Consider the following 10,165-nt stretch of genomic DNA (forward strand, 5'->3'; position numbering starts at 1 on the left):
TCTTCTCTGGAGAAGAGCTTCTCCCTGACTGGTCGTCAGATCCGCTTTTGATTTCCTCTCACATGGACTTAAAAGGCAGGTGCTTCTGCGGGGCAGGCTGCACCCAGTCGGCCCGTCCGCCTCCTGAGCCTTCGACGGGCAGGTTGACCCCCAGCCCAATCTCACTTAGCAATATGAACCATCCGATCGGTGGCTCCCTGGCACCCTGTTAGGACTTGAGGCCACACGCTGGGAGGCGGGGACGTGAGCCCCTCGGTGTCTCTCTGGTGGGTTCCTTTCCCGACTCGTCCAGCTCCAGTGATGGGGGGGGGGTATGCGCGGTGGGCCTTCCAGCACAGTGTTGTAGATATTCGCCAAGTACCTACTTTCCCCTTAAATGACGCAGACCATTCGGTGAAACCTTCCCGGGCAAGCCTGGGTCTGAATGGGCCCGCCTTCAGGAGACCCCTCAACGTCTGTCTATCTGTCTCTCCCCTCTCCCAGCCTCGCTCCCTGCCTCCCCTCCGCCAGCCCATTGCTCTGAGCGTATAGCCCCTGGATTATCTGCAGCAAATCTTACAGATGTCAGGATTGCCTTGTTCTGAAGCAAAAAGGACAATGAGTTCCCGCTGACCTCGGAACAACGGCTCTCGCTGGAGCACAATATGTATTTTCTCCTGGCGGTGAAGAGCCCGCATGTAATTGATGGAGAGCAGAAATGTCACGGGAGCCTTTCTGTTGACACTGCTCCGCGCGTGGAGGGAAGGCTGGCCTGGCGGGGGCCGAGCGTGTGCCCAGGAACTTGTAATTTAGCAAGGAAGAGGCGGGAGAAATTAGGCGGGTCAGACTCCCCACTTCCTGATGAGCTATCCCAGAACTGAGGGCCACAAGGAGAGTCCGATTGTGCAGATAGACCCAGAACCAGAGCCCAGCTGCCAACTCGGACCTGTTTCCAGCCCTTTACTGCCTTCCATGATGCTTAATGTACTGTTTGTGTATGTTGTCCTTGCAGTATATTTGATGTGCCCTCATATATTTTATTCATCTCTGGCTTTTCTGCGAAGGCAAGCTCCCAGCAAAACTGAGATTTGTTATTTGCCACCATCAATCAAGTGTCTACGTGGTCGGCACGATGGACTTGATTTTAAGCATAAAACGTTAACTCCTGCTCTTCAGGGCCATTTCCTTCTCTGTCCCTGGTGTGTCGGTGGAGTTGTCTGGACGCTGGAGAGCTGGCCTTCCCAGAGGGGCCAGCGGCCGCACCAGAACTGCCTTCTGGGTCGGCACATTCTCAGGGCCCCCAGAGGGGAGCAGCTGGTGCTTTTAGGCTTCTTAGGGTTAAACATGGAAAGGGGAAGCTCCTCCTGGTGTGAATGACAGGCACAGATGACGTGAGTTTGCTAACACACCGGCCGTGTTGCTCGGGTGGGGGAGGGGGTTGGCGTGGGACTGTCGTGGTCCACACGGCCCCCAGTGCCCACGTGGGAGGTGGTACCGGCCCAGGGCCCAGGGCTGGCTTCCCTGCCAGCATCCTGCTGCCACAGCCGCCGTCACCCGCCTCCCGCCTCCCATCTCATCTGTGGTGCAGAGCCTTGCCTTTGGGGCTGCATCATCTGCAGTGGGTGTTTGACAGACACACGCACACACCTCTTCTCCAGGGGCTGGCCTGCATCCCAGGACGGCTGCTGCCTGGGCTCCACCAAGTTGCACGAGGTGGGACGATGCCCAGGGGTCTTTGGGCCGTGAATCCCCGAGCTAACCCAGCTCTCTGTGACGGGCTCCTGGGCCAGCACTGGTACCTGTGGTCAGAGCGTGTGTCCGTGTGTGTGTGTCGGGGGGGGGGGGAGGAGGGCGCAGGGGCGGTGTGCTCTGAGGGGCGCAGTGGTGCTGTCTCCAAGTTCAGGTGAAGGGGACATGGAGGTTAAGCAGGGGAAGACAAAGGCGTCCCCTTCCCTGGTGGCAGGTATTTAGCAGATGGGAAAATATTAGCAGATGGGAAATCAGCAGATACATTTAGATCAAGATGCAAATTTAAAAGCCGCCAACCCCCTGCACTAAATATTTACACTGAATATCTCGACTCTATCAGCTTTCTTCTATTTTTGATGAGCCCATACAACTGCTCTTATTACCAAGTCATGTGAAAATCGAGGGGAAAATGTTCCACACTTGAAGAGAAATTCATTGTGAATTAAATTTCAGCATTAAAATAGAAGAAATTTCCAAATTTCTGTCAGCTTTTGGACTTGTATCACAAAAGGGTTCACATACATCCTTTCATGAGTAAGTTGTTAATGTAAATTAACTGTGGTACTCCAGAAGAAAACATTTTTCCTTTTTTCTCCCAAAACAGCTCATACGGAAACCTCTACTGTGGACCAATTTAAAAAATGCAATTCAACCCCTTTATAATAGCTTTCAGTACGACAACAACAACAAAATCCCTGAAAAACATCACACCTGAGCCCCAGCAAACAGTGCTCTCCATCGACCACATGGTCCTGGACCAGCCACTTCATTTTCATGGACACTCTCTCCCTCTGTATTCAAGTCGGAACCAGGCCTCACATCTGCACAGAACCTTACCAGCACTTTGACAGATGCTTTCTCACTTAATTCTCCAGGGCTGTGAGTAAGGACTATTCCATCCAATTTACAGCGGGGAAACTGAGGTTCGGGTGTAAAAATGCGCTGGGACCTGTAGGTTCGAGCACTGGAGAGAGCTTAAATCAGGCCTTTGGAGTAAAGTCTCGAGCCTTTCCCCAAGGCAGTTGCACTGGGTACTTCAGAGGAGCCCATAGTGTACACATTTCAACAATGGCTGTCTGATACATGAATGAATGAATTTGCTCATCCAACAAGGGAATGAGTGTCTGCCATGGGTGAGGCACGGTTTGGGCTCTCGGAATGTAGCTGTGAGCAGGGCAGGTGGAGTCCTTGCCCAGTGGGTTTACATTCTGGAGAAGACAGTAGTAAAGAAGGGGAAAGCAGGATCATTTCAAACCATGTGATGCCATGAAGACAGAGTGTGCAGTGAGTGGGACTGAGGTCAGATCTGGAAGTTTATTGTACTCTATCATCTCACAATTCTATAGATGGGATCCAGATTCTGGAAACAGAGTGTTTGGGGCAGGTGATGAAATCTGCCTTTCTCCAAAGACACCCTTGACCTCCAGAATGAATGAGCCTTTCCATGCATCCAAGGGCTAGATCTGTTCATTTGGACCAGGTCACTGATTCAACCAAGAGACTCAGAGTAGGTGATAAAATTGGTCTTGTGCTTTTTTTTCCACACAAAAATTGAACAGAAGTGTAGAAGCCACCTACCTGGTCACCACAGAAAGCCAGTAAGCTGGTGTCTGAAGAAGTTACCCAAGTTTCAGGCCCTGATTAATTTTATTGCTATTTATATTAGAGTACGGTTACCCTAGCAACTGCTAGTGGGTGACTGTGGTGCCTGCTTCTGCAGCCTCAGCTCTGAGAGCCCTCACAGCAGGTGTCAGAAGGGCAGGCAAAACACAACCCTCCTAGGAGCCCAGAGCAGAAGAGCGTGGGGCCCCTTGCAGACCTGTGGTCCAGATGGTGGGCAGTATCCCACAGCCCTCCTCCAGCTCAGCAAGCTCCTTGATGGCTCAGCTGTCCGTCACTGTGTTTCTCCCCCTGACCCTTCTCCCTCCCCACCCTGCTCACCTATCTCCCTCTGACACTGCTGGTCCTGCCTTTGCACCCACTCCTCACTGTCCCGACCCTCCCAGCCCTGTGCCAGGTCATGGCCCCCTCTCTGTGGTCACTGTGACTGTCAGCCACCACCACCCCTCACTGGACCCCGGGCTCCTTAGAAGCAGGGCTGTATGTCTCTGGGTCACTGCCTGCTGATCCCCAGCCACTTCTGTTTCTTTTAATCACCTTTTAAAATGCCACTATTACGTACAGTATTTGATATGCCTTAGTTTCAACATTTCCTAGATTTAATTAGACTTAACTCTTGAGAAAATATATCTGTTTTTCCAGTGACTTCCATTGTAACTGGAAAACTGATTCCACCTAAAAAGCTGACAAGAGGAAAACTTTGAGGAGATAATTAACTTAGAAGTCAGGCCTCATATACGGGGGGAGAGAGGAACCCAAAACCACTGTCAGACCTCAGCTTTGACTTCTCTCCCATTACCCTTCTCATTCAGCTTTATCCTCTTTTCCCTCCTTTAGACCTTCAGACTGCAGCAATGTTCCCAGTGCAAAAACATACACACACTGCCATTATAATAATACTAAGACATTTTCTCTTTTCTGTCTATATTTACATTTGTCATGTTAGTGGAAACTTCAGTAACACATATCCAAAATATTAATAACCCTGATGCCAAAACCTGACAAAGACATTACAAGAAAAATATTGTAAACCATATCTTACATGAACATAGATGCAAAAAAAAAACTTTAACAAAATATTAGCAAAGAAAATCAAGCAGTGATCAAGTGGGTTTATCCCAGGAATGGAGGGTTGCTTAAGTGTTCAGAAATTGAAGATGGTGAAGCAGAAGTACGTGCTCTCACTCCTTCTTGGGAGAGCACCGGAATCACAACTAACTGCTGGACAGTCATTGACAGGAAGACACTGGAACTCACCAAAAAAGATACCCCACATCCAAAGGCAAAGGAGAAGCCGTGATGAGACGGTAAGAGGAGTGCAATCACAATAAAATCAAATCCCATAACCACTGGGTGGGTGACTCACAAACTGGAGGACAATTATACCCCAGAAGTCCACCCACTGGAGTGAAGGTTCTGAGCCCCACGTCAGGCTTGGGGTCTGGCAAAGGGAAGAGGAATTCCTAGAGAATCAGACTTTGAAGGCTAGCAGGATTTGATTGCAGGACTGGGGGAAACAGAGACTCCACTCTTCAAGGGCACACACAAAGTAGTGTGCACATCAGGACTCAGGGGGAAGGAGCAGTGACCCCATAGGAGACTGAACTAGACCTACCTGCTAATGTTGGAGGGTCTCCTGCAGAGGCAAGGGGCGGCTGTGGCTACCTGTAGGGACAAGGACACTGGCAGCAGAAGTTCTGGGAAGTACTCTTTGGCATGTGCCCTCCCGGAGTCCACCATTAGCCCCACCAAAGAGCCTGCAGGCTCTACTGCTGGGTTACCTCAGGCCAAACAACCAGCAGGGAGGGAACTCAGCCCCACCCATTCAGCAGAGAAGCAGATTAAACTTTTACTGAATTCTGCCCACCAGAGCAACACCCAGCTCTACCCACCACCAGTCCTTCCCATCAGGAAGCTTGTACAAGCCTCTTAGCCTCATCCACCAGAGGGCAGGCAGCAGAAGCAAGAAGAACTACAGTCCTGCAGCCTATGGAACGAAAACCACATTCATAGAAACATAGACAAAATGAAAAGGCAGAGGACTGTGTACCAGAGGAAGGAACAAGATAAAACCCCAGAAAAACAACTAAATGAAGTGGAGATAGGCAACCTTCCAGAAAAAGAATTCAGAATAATGATAGTGAAGATGATCCAGGACCTCGGAAAAAGAATGGAGGCAAAGATCGAGAAGATGCAAGAAATGTTTAACAAAGACCTAGACGATTTGAAGAACAAACACCTAGAAGAATTGAAGAACAAACAAACAGAGATGAACAATACAATAACTGAAATGAAAAATACACTAGAAGGAATCAGTAGCAGAATAACTGAGGCAGAAGAACAGATAAGTGACCTGGAAGACAGAATGGTGGAATTCACTGCCATGGAACAGAATAAAGAAAAAAGAAAGAAATGAAGACAGCCTAAGAGACCTCTGGGGCAGCATTAAACTTACCAGCATTCCCATTATAGGGGTCCCAGAAGGAGAAGAGAGAGAGAAAGGACGCAAGAAAATATTTGAAGAGATTATAGTCAAAAAATTCCCTAACATGGGAAAGGAAGCAGCCACCCAAGTCCAGGAAGTGCAGAGAGTCCCAGGCAGGATAAACCCAAGGAGAAACACACCAAGATACATGATAATCAAATTGACAAAAATTAAAAGACATAGAAAAATTATTAAAAGCAACAAGGGAGAAATGACAACATACAAGGGAACTCCCATAAGGTTAACAGCAGATTTCTCAGCAGCAACTCTGCAAGACACAAGGGAGTGGCATGAAATATTTAAAGTGATGAAAGGGAAGAACCTACAACCAAGATTACCCTACCCAGTAAGAATCTCATTCAGATTCAACAGAGAAATCAAAAGCTTTACAGACAAGCAAAAGCTTAAGAGAATTCAGCAGCACCAAACCAGCTAAAGGAACTTCTCTAAGTGGGAAACACAAGAAAAGAAAAGAAAAAAAAAAAAAAAGGACCTACAAAAACAAGCCCAAAACAATTAAGAAAAATGGTAATAGGAACATACATGTCAATAATTACCTTAAATGTGAATGGATTAAATGCTCCAACCAAAAGACACAGGCTTGCTGAATGGATACAAAAACAAGACCCATATATATGCTGTCTACAAGAGACCCACTTCAGGGACTTCCCTGGTGGCACAGTGGTTAAGAATCCACCTGCCAATGCAAGGGATATGGGTTCCAGCCCTGGTCCGGGAAGATCCCAAGTGCCACAAAGCAACTAAGCCCGTGCACCACAACTACTGAGCCTGCACTCTACAGCCCTCAAGCCACAACTACTGAAGCCAGCGCGCCTACAGCATGTGCTCCTCAACAAGAGAAGCTACCGCAATAAGCCCACGCACTGCAACGAAGAGCAGCCCCTGCTCACCGCAACTAGAGAAAGCCCGTGCTCAGCAACAAAGACCCAATGCAGCCAAAAATAAATAAATAAATTTAAAAATAATGACAATAGAAAAAACAAAAGAGAGAGATCCACTTCAGACCTAGGGGTACATACATACTGAAAGTGAGGAAATGAAAAAAAATATTCCATGCAAATGGAAATCAAAAGAAAGCTGGAGTATCAGTACTCGTATTAGATAAAATAGACTTTAAAATGAATGTTACAAGAGACAAGGAAGGTCACTACATAATGATCAAGGGATCAATCCAAGAAGAAGATATAGCAATTATAAATATATATGCACCCAACATAGAAGCACCCCAAATATACAAGGCAGATGCTAACAGCTATAAAAGAGGAAATCGACAGTAAGACAATAATAGTGGGGGACTTTTTTAACACCTCACTTACACCAGTGGATAGATCATCCAGCAGAAAATTAATAAACACAAGCTTTAAATGACACGATAGACCAGACTTAATTGATATTCATAGGATATTCCATCTGAAAACAGCAGATTACATTTCTTCTCAAGTGCACGTGGAACATTCTCCAGGATAGATCACATCTTGGGTCACAAATCAAGCCTCAGTAAATTTAAGAAAATTGAAATCATATCAAACATCTTTTCTGGCCACAATGCTGTGACATTAGAAGTCAATTACAGGGGAAAAAATGTAAAAAACACAAACACATGGAGGCTAAACAGTACGTTACTAAATAACCAAGAGATCATTGAAGAAATCAAAGAGGGAAAAAAAAAAAAAAACCTAGAGACAAATGACAATGAAAACATGATCCAAGAGCTGTGGGATGCAGCAAAGGCAGTTCTAAGAGGGAAGTTTATAGCAATACAAGCCTACCTCAAGAAACAAGAGAAATCTCAGATAAACAATCTAACCTTACACCTAAAGGAACTAGAGAAAGAAGAACAAACAAAGCCCAAAGTTAGTAAAAGGAAAAAAATCCTAAAGATCAGAGCAGAAATAAATGAAATAGAAACAAAGAAAACAATAACAAAGATCAATAAAACTAAAAGCTGGTTCTTTGAGAAGATAAACTAGATTGATAAACCTTTAGCCAGACTCATCAAGAGGGAGAGGGTCTCAAATCAATAAAATCAGAAATGAAAAAGGAGAAGTTGCAAGAGACACCGCAGAAGTACAGAGCATCATAAGAGACTACTACAAGCAACTCTATGCCAATAAAACGGACAACCTGGAAGGAATGGACAAATTCTTAGAAAGGTACAACCTTCCAACACGGAACCAAGAAGAAATAGAAAGTATGAACAGACCAATCACAAGTAATGAAATTGATTTAAACTGTGATTAAAAATCTTCCCACAAACAAAAGTCCAGGACCAGATGGCTTCACAGGTGAATTCTATCAAACATTTTGGGAAGAGCTAACACCCATCCTCCTCAAACTCTTCCAAAAAGTTGCAGAGGAAGGAACACTCCCAAAATCATTCTACAAGGCCACCATCGCCCTGGCACCAAAGCCAGACAAAGATACTGCAAAAAAAGAAAATTACAGACCAATAGCACTGATGCATATAGATGCAAAAATCCTCAACAAAATAGAATCAACAAACAGAATCCAACAACACAGTAAAAGGATCATGCACCATGATCAAGTGGGATTTATCCCAAGGATGCAAGGATTCTTCAGTATATGCAAATGAGTCAATGTGATACACTGTATTAACAACTTGAAGAATGAAAACCATATGATCATCTCAATAGTTGCAGAAAAAGCTTTTGACAAAATCCAACACCCATTTACGATAAAAACTCTCCAGAAAGTGGGCACAGAGGGAACCTACCTCAACATAAGAAAGCCCATATATGACAAACCCACAGCAAACATCATTTTCAGTTCTCAAAACTGAAAGCATTTCCTCTAAGATCAGGAACGAGACAAGGATGTCCACTCTCACCACTATTATTCAACATAGTTTTGGAAATCCTAGCCATGGCAATCAGAGAAGAAAAAGAAAGAAAAGGAATACAGATTGGAAAAGAAGAAATAAAACTGTCCCTGTTTTCAGATGACATGACACTATACATAGAGAATCCTAAAGATGCCACCAGAAAACTACTAGCGCTCATCAATGAATTTGATAAAGTAGCAGGATACAAAATTAATGCACAGAAATCTCTTACATTCTTATGCACTGACAATGAGAGATCAGAAATAGAAATTAAGGAAGCAATCCCATTCACCATTGCAACAAAAAGAATAAAATACCTAGGAATAAACCTACCTAAGGAGACAAAAGACCTGTACTCAAAACTATAAGACACTGATGAAAGAAATCAAAGATGACAGAAACAGATGGAGAGATATACTATGTTCTTGGATTGGAAGAATCAATATTGTGAAAATGACTGTACTACCCAAAGCAGTCTACAGATGCAATGCAATCCTTACCAAATGACCAGTGGCCTTTTTTACAGAACTAGAACAACAGCAACAACAATCTTAAACTTTGTATGGAGACACAAAGGACCCCAGTAGCCAAAGCAGTCTGGAGAGAGGAATCAGACTCCCTGGCTCCAGACTATACAGCAGAGCTACAGTAATCTAGACAATATGGTACTGGCACAAAAACAGAAATACAGATCGATGGGACAGGATAGAAAGCCCAGAGATAAACCCATGCACCTATGGTCGACTAATCTATGACAAAGGAGGCAAGGATACACCATGGAGAAGAGACAGCCTCTTCAGTGAGTGGTGCTGGGAAAACTGGACAGCTACATGGAAAAGAATGAAATTAGAAGACTCCCTAACACCATACACAAAAATAAGCCTAGAATGGATTAAAGACCTAAATGTAACGTCACATACTGTAAAACTCTTAGAGTTAGTCCCCTAACTCTCCCCTAACTCTTAGTCCCCCACTATTATTGTCTTACTGTCGATTTCCTCTTTTATAGAACATTCTTTGACGTAAATCACAGCAAGATTTTTTTTGACCCACCTCCTAGAGTAATGGAAATAAAAACAAAAGTAAACAAATGGGAGCTTTTAATGTAAAAGCTTTTAATGAAACTTAAAAGCTTTTACACAACAATGGAAACTGTAAACAAGACGAAAAGGCAACCCTCAGAGTCGGAGAAAATATTTGCAAACAAGTCAACAGACAAAGGATTAATCTCTAAAATATACAAACAGCTCATGCAGCTCAATATTAAAAAAACAAACACCCCAAGCAAAAGATGGAAAGAAGACCTAAATAGACATTTCTCCAAAGAAGACATACAGATGGCCAAGAGGCACATGAAAAGCTGCTCAACATCACTAATTATCAGAGAAATGCAAATCAAAACTACAATGAGGCATCACCTCACACTGGTTAGAGTGGCCTCACACTGGTTAGAATGGGCATCATCAGAA

Source organism: Mesoplodon mirus, assembly GCF_964341445.2.
Source record: "Mesoplodon mirus genome assembly, chromosome: 2".
NCBI classification, from domain to species: Eukaryota; Metazoa; Chordata; class Mammalia; order Artiodactyla; family Ziphiidae; genus Mesoplodon; species Mesoplodon mirus.